This window comes from Heptranchias perlo, unplaced genomic scaffold, assembly GCF_035084215.1.
Source record: "Heptranchias perlo isolate sHepPer1 unplaced genomic scaffold, sHepPer1.hap1 HAP1_SCAFFOLD_384, whole genome shotgun sequence".
NCBI classification, from domain to species: Eukaryota; Metazoa; Chordata; class Chondrichthyes; order Hexanchiformes; family Hexanchidae; genus Heptranchias; species Heptranchias perlo.
Genome location: NW_027139396.1, coordinates 162,128 through 172,500, shown reverse-complemented (window position 1 = coordinate 172,500; position 10,373 = coordinate 162,128). Strand labels below are relative to the sequence as shown.

General features: G+C 54.8%; 3 pseudogenes; all 3 read left to right on the top strand.

The window, feature by feature from the left end:
- Positions 1–1,576: 1,576 nt before the first annotated feature.
- On the top strand, positions 1,577–1,693 carry LOC137311868 (U2 spliceosomal RNA; annotated as a pseudogene).
- A 957-nt stretch (positions 1,694–2,650) lies between these two features.
- LOC137311879 (U2 spliceosomal RNA) lies at positions 2,651–2,767 on the top strand (annotated as a pseudogene).
- A 1,301-nt stretch (positions 2,768–4,068) lies between these two features.
- LOC137311875 (U2 spliceosomal RNA) lies at positions 4,069–4,185 on the top strand (annotated as a pseudogene).
- Positions 4,186–10,373: the final 6,188 nt, after the last annotated feature.

Below are 10,373 nucleotides of genomic sequence, written 5' to 3'. Positions count from 1 at the left end.
CGAACGCGATCCTTCCGGTACCCTTCGGTGCCCCTTGCCCGACTCTAGCTCCGGTGGTAAAGCGGAGTCGGTCGGTCTGACGGCCGCCGAGTTAGCAGGCGGAAAGCGGTTTGCAGCCTTTCGCTGTACCTCCGGCGGGCAGCGCCGCACCTCCGAGCGCTCGGTACCGTCCGCTGCGCCTCGTCCTGCCGCACGCGACGAGCCGTCCCCGGAGGAAATCGGCCTCGGCCTTCCTGAGATATCAGCCTCCATACGGGCATCACAAATCAGTGGACATGGTCAGCTGCAAAGCAGTGTCATTACAACCTTTCATAAACGACAGGGCAGCACCGCACTGCACTGCACTGCACTGCACCCCACACTACATCACACTTGCCTGCCTGCCAGCCTGCCGCTGCCTACTCTCACCAGCGGACCAAAGTGAGGATAACACCCCGAAGCAAGCATCTCCCTTGCCGCCCACCAGCCCACACCAATCCCCTTGCCTGCCTCCCACAAATTCCACCAGCGAGGCAAAGTGAAAATCAACCCCCAAAAAACGCACTCCACACCGGCCATCGCCCGCTATACACCCCCCCTGGGGTGAATATTAAGCCCGAGAACACCGACTGTAACCAACCGCAGTGAAAAGTTGAAGTGGCAACTCATTAACCAGATTTACACTTGGCAACTCATAAACCAAATGAACAAAAAATCTGGTTAATGAGTTGCCCAAAATAAATCTGGTTAATGAGTTGCCACTTCAACTTTTCACTGCGGTTGGTTATAGTCGGTGTTCTCGGGCTTAATATTCACCCCGGGGGGGCGGGGTGGGTGATTCTGGGGGTAGTGTCCGGGAGGGTGAGCCTTTTATTCGGCAGGAGGCGTGTGGGGAAATCATCAACCTGTCAGACGATGAGTTGTCACAAATGCCATTGCTTAATGAAAGCTGCGCTCCCGAACTGGACTGACTGTCTGACTGTCTGTCTGTCCGTTTGTCAAGGGGAGGAAAAGGCGGTGGTGGTGGTGAGGGTGGAGCTTTACGCTCAGGAGGGGAGACTTTCCTTCATGCCAATTAATCTGCAGCAGAAAGTCATCCCCCCCCGACTGGGATTCGAAGCCCGGTCCTGACCACGAGACCACCGGGGAGAGCTGCCTCAAGTCCCTGAGGGACCTGGACACGAGGCCGAGGACACACGCACGCCTGCTGCACTGGCAGCAGCGACCAGCAGGGGGCTGACCGGCTGATCCTTCCCTTTCACAGGCAGGCTTTTGGCCCTCGCTCAAACGACAAAGGTGTTCAGAAGGAAGTCCTGGGGGGAAGGCAGGCAGGGAGGGACGGACACAGGGAAGTCCGCACAAAACAGGTCCCCTGGAACCTCTGACCCAGAAAAACGGGTTCCTGGTGAAAGCAGTCCTGCCATTGACATGACAATGGACAGGGCCCGGCAGCTTGAGACACATCTTTCTTTCAATATGCAAGTTCTTTTTAAAAAAGTTTCCTTCCACAGCAGCTCTGAGTGTGAGGGAGAGAGAGAGAGAGACACTGACTCACTGACTGATACTGACACCGACACACACACACACACACACACATATTATTTATTATTATTTTAAATTGATTTTTAGAACAGGGAGATGGAAAAGGGGCTTGCTCTGTCCACTCCACGCATCGACCCAGTATTGCAGTGTTTCTGGGAACGGTGCAGCTCCCTGTGGGGAGATATTCAAAAGGAAAAACAGCTCTTTCCCAGTGTCTCTGTGTGTGTGTGTGTGTGTGTGTGTGTGTATTATTACTGAGAATAAAGCTGATATATCTCTCTCTCTCTCTCTCTCTCACTCAGAGCTGCTGTGGAAGGAAACCGTTTTAAAAAGAACTTTCTCAGCTCAGTGGTATTTTTTTCTTCTCCAAGGCTGAGTGCCGCTCGCACGTAGCGATATAATTCAAAGTGCAAAATAACTTGGCGTCGTTGACTTTAAACAAGCAGAGTCTGCTTCCAAATGAAAGCTGCGCTCCCGAACTGGACTGACTGTCTGTCTGTCTGTCTGTCTGTCTGTCTGTTTGTCAAGGGGTGGAAAAGGCGGCGGTGGTGGTGAGGGTGGAGCTTTACGCTCAGGAGGGGAGACTTTCTTTCAGAGGTGCCAATTAATCTGCAGCAGAAAGCCATCCCCCCCGACCGGGATTCGAAGCCCGGTCCTGACCACGAGACCACCGGGGAGAGTTGCCTCAAGTCCCTGAGGGACCTGGACACGAGGCCGAATACACACGCACGCCTGCTGCACTGGCAGCAGCGACCAACAGGGGGCTGACCGGCTGATCCTTCCCTTTCACAGGCAGGCTTTTGGCCCTCACTCAAACGACAAAGGTGTTCAGCAGGAAGTCCTGGGGGGAAGGCAGGCAGGGAGGGACGGACACAGGGAAGTCCGCACAAAACAGGTCCCCTGGAACCTCTGACCCACAAAACCGGGTTCCTGGTGAAAGCAGTCCTGCCATTGACATGACAATGGACAGGGCCCGGCAGCTTGAGGCACATCTTTCTTTCAATAAGCAAGTTCTTTTTAAAAAAGTTTCCTTCCACAGCAGCTCTGAGTGAGAGAGAGAGAGAGACACTGACTGACTGACTGATACTGACACCGACACACACACACACACACACACACACACACACATATTATTTATTATTATTTTTAATTGATTTTTAGAACAGGGAGATGGAATAGGGGCTTGCTCCGTCCACTCCACGCATCGACCCAGTATTGCAGTGTTTCTGGGAACGGTGCAGCTCCCTGTGGGGAGATATTCAAAAGGAAAAACAGCTCTTTCCCAGTGTGTGTGTGTGTGTGTGTGTGTGTGTGTATTATTACTGAGAATAAAGCTGATATCTCTCTCTCTCTCTCTCTCTCTCACTCAGAGCTGCTGTGGAAGGAAACCGTTTTAAAAAGAACTTTCTCAGCTCAGTGGTATTTTTTTCTTCTCCAAGGCTGAGTGCCGCTCGCACGTAGCGATATAATTCAAAGTGCAAAATAACTTGGCGTCGTTGACTTGAAACAAGCAGGGTCTGCTTCCAAATGAAAGCTGCGCTCCCGAACTGGACTGACTGACTGTCTGTCTGTCTGTCTGTCCGTTTGTCAAGGGGTGGAAAAGGCGGCGGTGGTGGTGGTGAGGGTGGAGCTTTACGCTCAGGAGGGGAGACTTTCTTTCAGAGGTGCCAATTAATCTGCAGCAGAAAGTCATCCCCCCCGACCGGGATTCGAAGCCCGGTCCTGACCACAAGACCACCGGGGAGAGTTGCCTCAAGTCCCTGAGGGACCTGGACACGAGGCCGAATACACACGCACGCCTGCTGCACTGGCAGCAGCGACCAACAGGGGGCTGACCGGCTGATCCTTCCCTTTCACAGGCAGGCTTTTGGCCCTCGCTCAAACGACAAAGGTGTTCAGAAGGAAGTCCTGGGGGGAAGGCAGGCAGGGAGGGACGGACACAGGGAAGTCCGCACAAAACAGGTCCCCTGGAACCTCTGACCCAGAAAACCGGGTTCCTGGTGAAAGCAGTCCTGCCATTGACATGACAATGGACAGGGCCCGACAGCTTGAGACACATCTTTCTTTCAATAAGCAAGTTCTTTTTAAAAAAGTTTCCTTCCACAGCAGCTCTGAGTGTGAGAGAGAGAGAGGAGAGAGAGAGACACTGACTCACTGACTGACACCGACACACACACACACACACACACACACACATATTATTTATTATTATTTTAAACGACAAAGCTGTTCAGAAGGAAGTCTTGGGGGGAAGGCAGGCAGGGAGGGACGGACACAGGGAAGTCCGCACAAAACAGGTCCCCTGGAACCTCTGACCCACAAAACCGGGTTCCTGGTGAAAGCAGCCCTGCCATTGACATGACAATGGACAGGGCCCGGCAGCTTGAGACACATCTTTCTTTCAATAAGCAAGTTCTTTTTAAAAAAGTTTCCTTCCACAGCAGCTCTGAGTGAGAGAGAGAGAGAGAGAGAGAGAGACACTGACTGACTGACTGATACTGACACCGACACACACACACACACACACACACACACACACACACACATATTATTTATTATTATTTTTAATTGATTTTTAGAACAGGGAGATGGAATAGGGGCTTGCTCCGTCCACTCCACGCATCGACCCAGTATTGCAGTGTCTCTGGGAACGGTGCAGCTCCCCGTGGGGAGATATTCAAAAGGAAAATCAGCTCTTTCCCAGTGTCTCTGTGTGTGTGTGTGTGTGTGTGTGTGTATTATTACTGAGAATAAAGCTGATATCTCTCTCTCTCTCTCACTCAGAGCTGCTGTGGAAGGAAACCTTTTTAAAAAGAACTTTCTCAGCTCAGTGGTATTTTTTTCTTCTCCAAGGCTGAGTGCCGCTCGCACGGAGCGATATAATTCAAAGTGCAAAATAACTTGGCGTCGTTGACTTTAAACAAGCAGGGTCTGCTTCCAAATGAAAGCTGCGCTCCCGAACTGGACTGACTGTCTGTCTGTCTGTCTGTCAAGGGGAGGAAAAGGCGGTGGTGGTGGTGGTGAGGGTGGAGCTTTACGCTCAGGAGGGGAGACTTTCTTTCAGAGGTGCCAATTAATCTGCAGCAGAAAGTCATCCCCCCCCCGACTGGGATTCGAAGCCCGGTCCTGACCACGAGACCACCGGGGAGAGTTGCCTCAAGTCCCTGAGGGACCTGGACACGAGGCCGAGGACACACGCACGCCTGCTGCACTGGCAGCAGCGACCAGCAGGGGGCTGACCGGCTGATCCTTCCCTTTCACAGGCAGGCTTTTGGCCCTCGCTCAAACGACAAAGGTGTTCAGAAGGAAGTCCTGGGGGGAGGGAGGGAGGCAGGGAAATCAGCACAAAGCAGGTCCCCTGGAATCTCACACCTGCGTCCCAGAAAACAGGTCTCCTGGTCAAAGCAGTCCCGCCCCGCCCTGGGATTAACGTGACAATGGACAGGGCCCAGTCAGGGAGCAGCTTGAGAGACGTCTTTCAATAGGCACTTCTGAAACATTAACGCCTTGTTTCTTTCGACAGTTTAACCAGCCTTTAACACGCCTTGTGTTTTTATTTCCCATTTCCAGCCAGCCAGCCAGCCAGCCAGCCAGCCAGCCGAGCCGAGCCGAGCCAGCATCTGCAGTATTTTTTTTGATTGGTCTTGCCTGCCGTGGAATGAATGTTTCAACACGAGCTGCTGATTGTCAGCACCTCACCTCTTTCTCAATTGGCCGTTGCAATCTCACTCGCTCGCTCATTGTGAGACACGTCACGTCACTAGTTTTACTCAAAGAGGTTTCCTTCCACGGCAGTTCGTTAGTGACTGAGACTGACTGACGGAGGTCCGTTGAGACACAACCCTCCCCCATCTGATTGGTGGCCTACTGGCAAATTTACCAATCTGTCAAGCAATCCTGGCAAGAAAGGAAAAAACGGCAACTTCTTTAAACTCATCCACTGTTGCAATTAGAAACGGTGGCAAAAAATGTGGCCAGAGTAGGAGAGAACGGCAGTGCTTCGAGACTGCTTTCAACACCGGCAGCCAGAGAACAAAGAGGGAGGGCAAACAGGACCCGAGATCAATTCGCATCGAGCGCGGTATCGCTTCTCGGCCTTTTGGCTAAGATCAAGTGTGTTCCTTTTCGGGCTTATTTGGATCTGAGCGGACTGGAACGCTGGCCGCGACCTCGTGCGCTCGCAAAGTGCGGACTTTGCTGTGATTGGTCGTTTGTGTGCTGGCTCCGCCCCTAAATTTGCATAAGGACCACACCAACACTGCAATGGCAGGGAAGGGCACCCGGGCAGTCGGCCATGGTGTGCCAAACACCGTCAGGGTGACGGTAACGACAGTCGAATGTGTTTCGCCGGTGGATCGGGAGCTTTTCGTCAAGCGCGTTCTGCTCGACTGCTGTGGATTCAAAGCGACGGACATCTTCTGCCTCCAGGATTTCCCTCGAAGCGGACATTTTGACGTCACCTTCAAGACCGTCGCTGGATGCCAGAAGCTTCTTCAAGTCTTCAAGGAGAAGGGGAGCGTCGGACTGCTGGCCATGCTCACTGCGGAGCCGCTTTTCACCCTCCCAACGCAGAGGAATCGCAAGCTGATTGTACACATGTACAACCCACACGTCCCGGTCGCCGATGTGCTGACGTTCCTCGCCAGATACGTCGACAGGGCGCAGAACAGCGTCGACGTCACCGACCAGTTTGGGATCTGGACCAGCAAGAGGGAAGTCACGGCAACGTTGAGACTGGACGCCCACGGCAACATCGTCCACCCTCCCTCCAGCTTCGCCATCGGAGGAAGTCGAGGATACATCACGTATGTGGGGCAGCCCAGAGTCTGTCGCACCTGCGGCAAATCCGGCCATTTGGCGAACACCTGCACTGCAACCATCTGCAAGAACTGCAAGCAGGAAGGACACCAGACTAAGGACTGCAAGGAGAGCAAGCGCTGCAACCTGTGCGGGCTGGAAGGCCATCTCTACAGGGTCTGCCCCGAACGCAACCTCAGCTACGCCCAGGCGGCCAAGAACAACACAGCGGAGGAGGAGGGGGAAACAAGCAAGGATGCCCCAAAGAAGGCCAAGAGTCAGCGCCCGGCCGCGACCTCCTCCAAGAAGACCCTAGCCCAGGAAAACAATGAACGAGGAAAGGGTCAAGCCGAAAACTGCCAGACCCCGACACCCAGCTCCGAGCCTCCCCAACAGATGACAGAGTCCATGGACGAGGAGGCAGCAGAGGGAGGATGGCAGCTGGTGGTCAATAAAACCAAAAAGAAGAAGCCAGAGAAAAGGAAACAAGCCCCTGCCGACACTACACCAGGGGCCAAAAGAGCACTCGAGTCGCAGTCGGACTGCAACGACTACCCCGAGTCTGACGAGGAGGGACGACAGGAGCGAAGTGGCCAGCCGTCCCACCCAAAGCGGCAAAATACCCAAGGTGACCCCGATGCGATCGGCACCCCCCATCTCCAGAACACTGGGAGCGACAACGCCTCCAGTGCCCTCCAGCTCCGGGAAGCTGGCAGCATCGTAGTGCCCAGCGCACACCAGCTCCGAGACACCGGGAGCAGCACCGCAGAGAGCGAAGACCAGCTCCGGGAAACCGGGAGAAGCGACAACGAGGAGCCCCAACCGATCGAGGATCGCACGGACTCTTCACCCGACACCAGGCCGCCGATGTCACCCCGGCGGAACGACGACCCCCTCTCTGAGGCAGAACAGAACTCGTACCTCAGCTCAGGGATCGTGGAACACTTTACACAGATCACCTATATGCAGAAACACGGCCAAGAGCTGGAAACAGCAAACGGACTGACGGGTGAGACTTTAAACAATTGTTAAAATGGGTCTGAAAGTCGCATCCATTAACGTGCGTAGCGTTAAAAGCACTACGCGATGTGTGTCGACCTTGGACTACCTGGCCAAGGTCAAGAGCGACCTGCTGTTCTTACAGGAGTGCGGCCTGCCGCATCTCAGCAATTACAGGCAATGGTCGCAGCGCTGGGCCCACGGGCCGTCTATCTGGTCGGGAGGCAACGATAACCGTGCCTCCGGCCTGGGGATTCTGCTGCGGGGGGGCAACTTCACCATCACCGAAGTAAAGGAGGTGGTGGGGGGCCGTCTCCTCGTAGCAGACGTAAAGTACAAAAACGCTCCGCTCCGGCTGATCAACGTGTACGCCCCGGCTCTGAAGGACGAGCGGCTGGCCGTCTTCCAGCAGCTCCCACTGCTGCTGGCGACGTCCAAGCCGGTCATTCTCGGCGGTGACTTCAACTGCATCATCGATGCGGCTGGACGATCCGGCAGAGCCGACAGCAAACTGGACGCCACGTCCAAACTCCTGATGGAAGCGGTGAAAGACGCCAAGCTGTGCGACGTCTTCAGCAACCCTGCAGACGGAGCGGCGCGTCAATACACCTGGTCCAGACCAGACGGGTCCGTCCGTTCCAGGATAGACTTCCTGTTTGTATCCCCGAAGCTCAAGGTCAGATCCACCAAGGTCACACCGGTGTTCTTCTCTGACCACTGCCTCCTCCTGGCCGACTGTCACCTACAGGACGATCAGAGAGCGGGCAGGGGGACATGGAAGCTGAACGTGAAACTGTTGACCCCGGGAAACATTGAGGAACTGACGAGGGATTACAAAGGTTGGAGAACCGTAAAACCCCTTTTTGATTCCCCAGTGCACTGGTGGGAAGCCATCAAGGCGAACATCAAGAGGTTCTTCATCCTCAAAGGTGTTCAGAAGGCGAGAGAGAGGCAGAGGGAAACGTCCCGACTCCAGAAAAGCATGCAGAATCTTCTCCTGCTGCAGTCGATGGGGATCGATGTCGGGGAGGAACTCAGAGAGGTGAAGGACCAGCAAGCCTCGCTCTTTGCCTCCGAGGCCTCCAAGATCATCTTCCGGTCCAGAGTCCGCTCCGTGGAGCAGGACGAGACTTGCTCGCGCTTCTTCTTCCAAAAGGTGCACAGAGAGAGCTCTGTGATCAGCAGCCTGAAGGAAGAGAACGGCTCGGTCACGTCCTCGCAGCCCGACATACTGAGGATCTGCAAATCCTTTTATGCCGGACTGTACGACGCGAAGCCCACAGACAGCGCGGCCTCCCACTCCTTCTTGTCGTCTATCACGGAGGTTCTAGACGACAGCAAGCGGGAGAGTCTGGATCACCCGCTAACTCTGGACGAACTGACAAAGGCCGTCCGATCCTTCGAGAAGAGTAAGACTCCCGGAAGCGACGGCTTAACGATGGAGTTGTACTCGGCTCTGTGGGACTGGATAGGCCCAGACCTGCTGGAAGTGTACGGGGGTATGCTTCTGGCAGGCAGCATGTCAGACTCCATGAGGAAAGGCATCATCACCCTCATCTACAAACAGAAGGGGGAGAGGGAAGAAATCAAAAATTGGCGACCCATCTCACTACTTAACGTGGACTACAAAATTCTGTCCAAGGTCATCGCCAATCGGGTCAAGTCAGCCCTGGAGGTGGTGATCCACCCCGATCAGACCTGCGCCGTACCCGGCAGGAAGATCTCTGACAGCCTGGCGCTACTCAGGGATACGATTGCCTACGTACAGGACAGGGGGGTGAACACCTGCCTGATTAGCCTGGACCAGGAGAAGGCCTTTGACAGAATATCCCACACGTACATGATGGACGTGCTCTCCAAAATGGGGTTTGGGGAGGGAATCCGAAATTGGATCCAACTGCTCTACACAAACATCAGTAGCGCAGTTTCAATCAACGGGTGGGAATCAGAAAGCTTTCCGATCAAATCTGGAGTCAGGCAGGGCTGTCCTCTCTCCTCCGTCTTGTTCGTGTGTTGCATCGAACCCTTTGCCGAGTCCATCAGGAGGGATGCGGGCATAAGAGGGGTGACGATCCCAGGCAGCGGAGGCACTCAGGTCAAGGCCTCCCTGTACATGGATGACGTCGCCGTCTTTTGCTCGGATCAGCTGTCGGTCCGCAGATTGATGAGCATCTGCGACCAGTTCGAACTGGCCTCGGGGGCCAGGGTAAATCATAGCAAGAGCGAGGCCATGTTCTTTGGGAACTGGACCGACCGATCCTTTGTCCCCTTCACCGTCAGGTCGGATTACCTGAAGGTGCTGGGGATCTGGTTCGGGGGGGCCGGGGCGTGCACCAAAAACTGGGAGGAGCGTATCTCCAAGGTTAAGCAGAAACTGGGACTGTGGGATCAACGATCCCTCTCGATCGTGGGCAAGAACCTGGTCATCAGGTGCGAGGTGCTCTCGGTGTTGCTGTACGTGGCGCAGGTCTGGCCCATACCTCGCTCCTGCGCCGCGACAGTCACCCGAGCCATCTTCCACTTTGTCTGGAGATCAAAAATGGACCGTGTCCGCAGGGTCACGATGTACAAATCTCCAGAGAAAGGGGGGAAAGGCGTGCCCAACGTGGCCCTCATCCTGATGGCCACCTTTGTGTGCGGCTGCATCAAGCTGTGCATAGACCCTCAGTACGCAAACACAAAGTGTCACTACGTGCTGAGGTTCTACCTGTCCCCGGTGTTGAGAAGGATGGGCCTGGCCACGCTGCCACGGAACGCTCCGTCCAGTTGGACCGTTCCGCCCCACCTGTCCTGCGTGGAAAGGTTTGTGCAGGAAAACACCTTTGACCACAAGGCGATCAGCAAGTGGTCCGCACGTAACGTCCTCGAGACCCTGCGGGAAAAGGAGATGGTGGATCCTGTCGGTTGGTTCCCCGAGCAGACTGTCAATGTCATTTGGCAGAACGCCTCATCGCCAGAGCTCTCAAACAAGCACCAAGACCTAGCTTGGCTGGTGGTGAGAAGGGCCCTTCCCGTCAGATCCTTCATGCACTCCCGGGCTCTCAGCGCCACCGCGC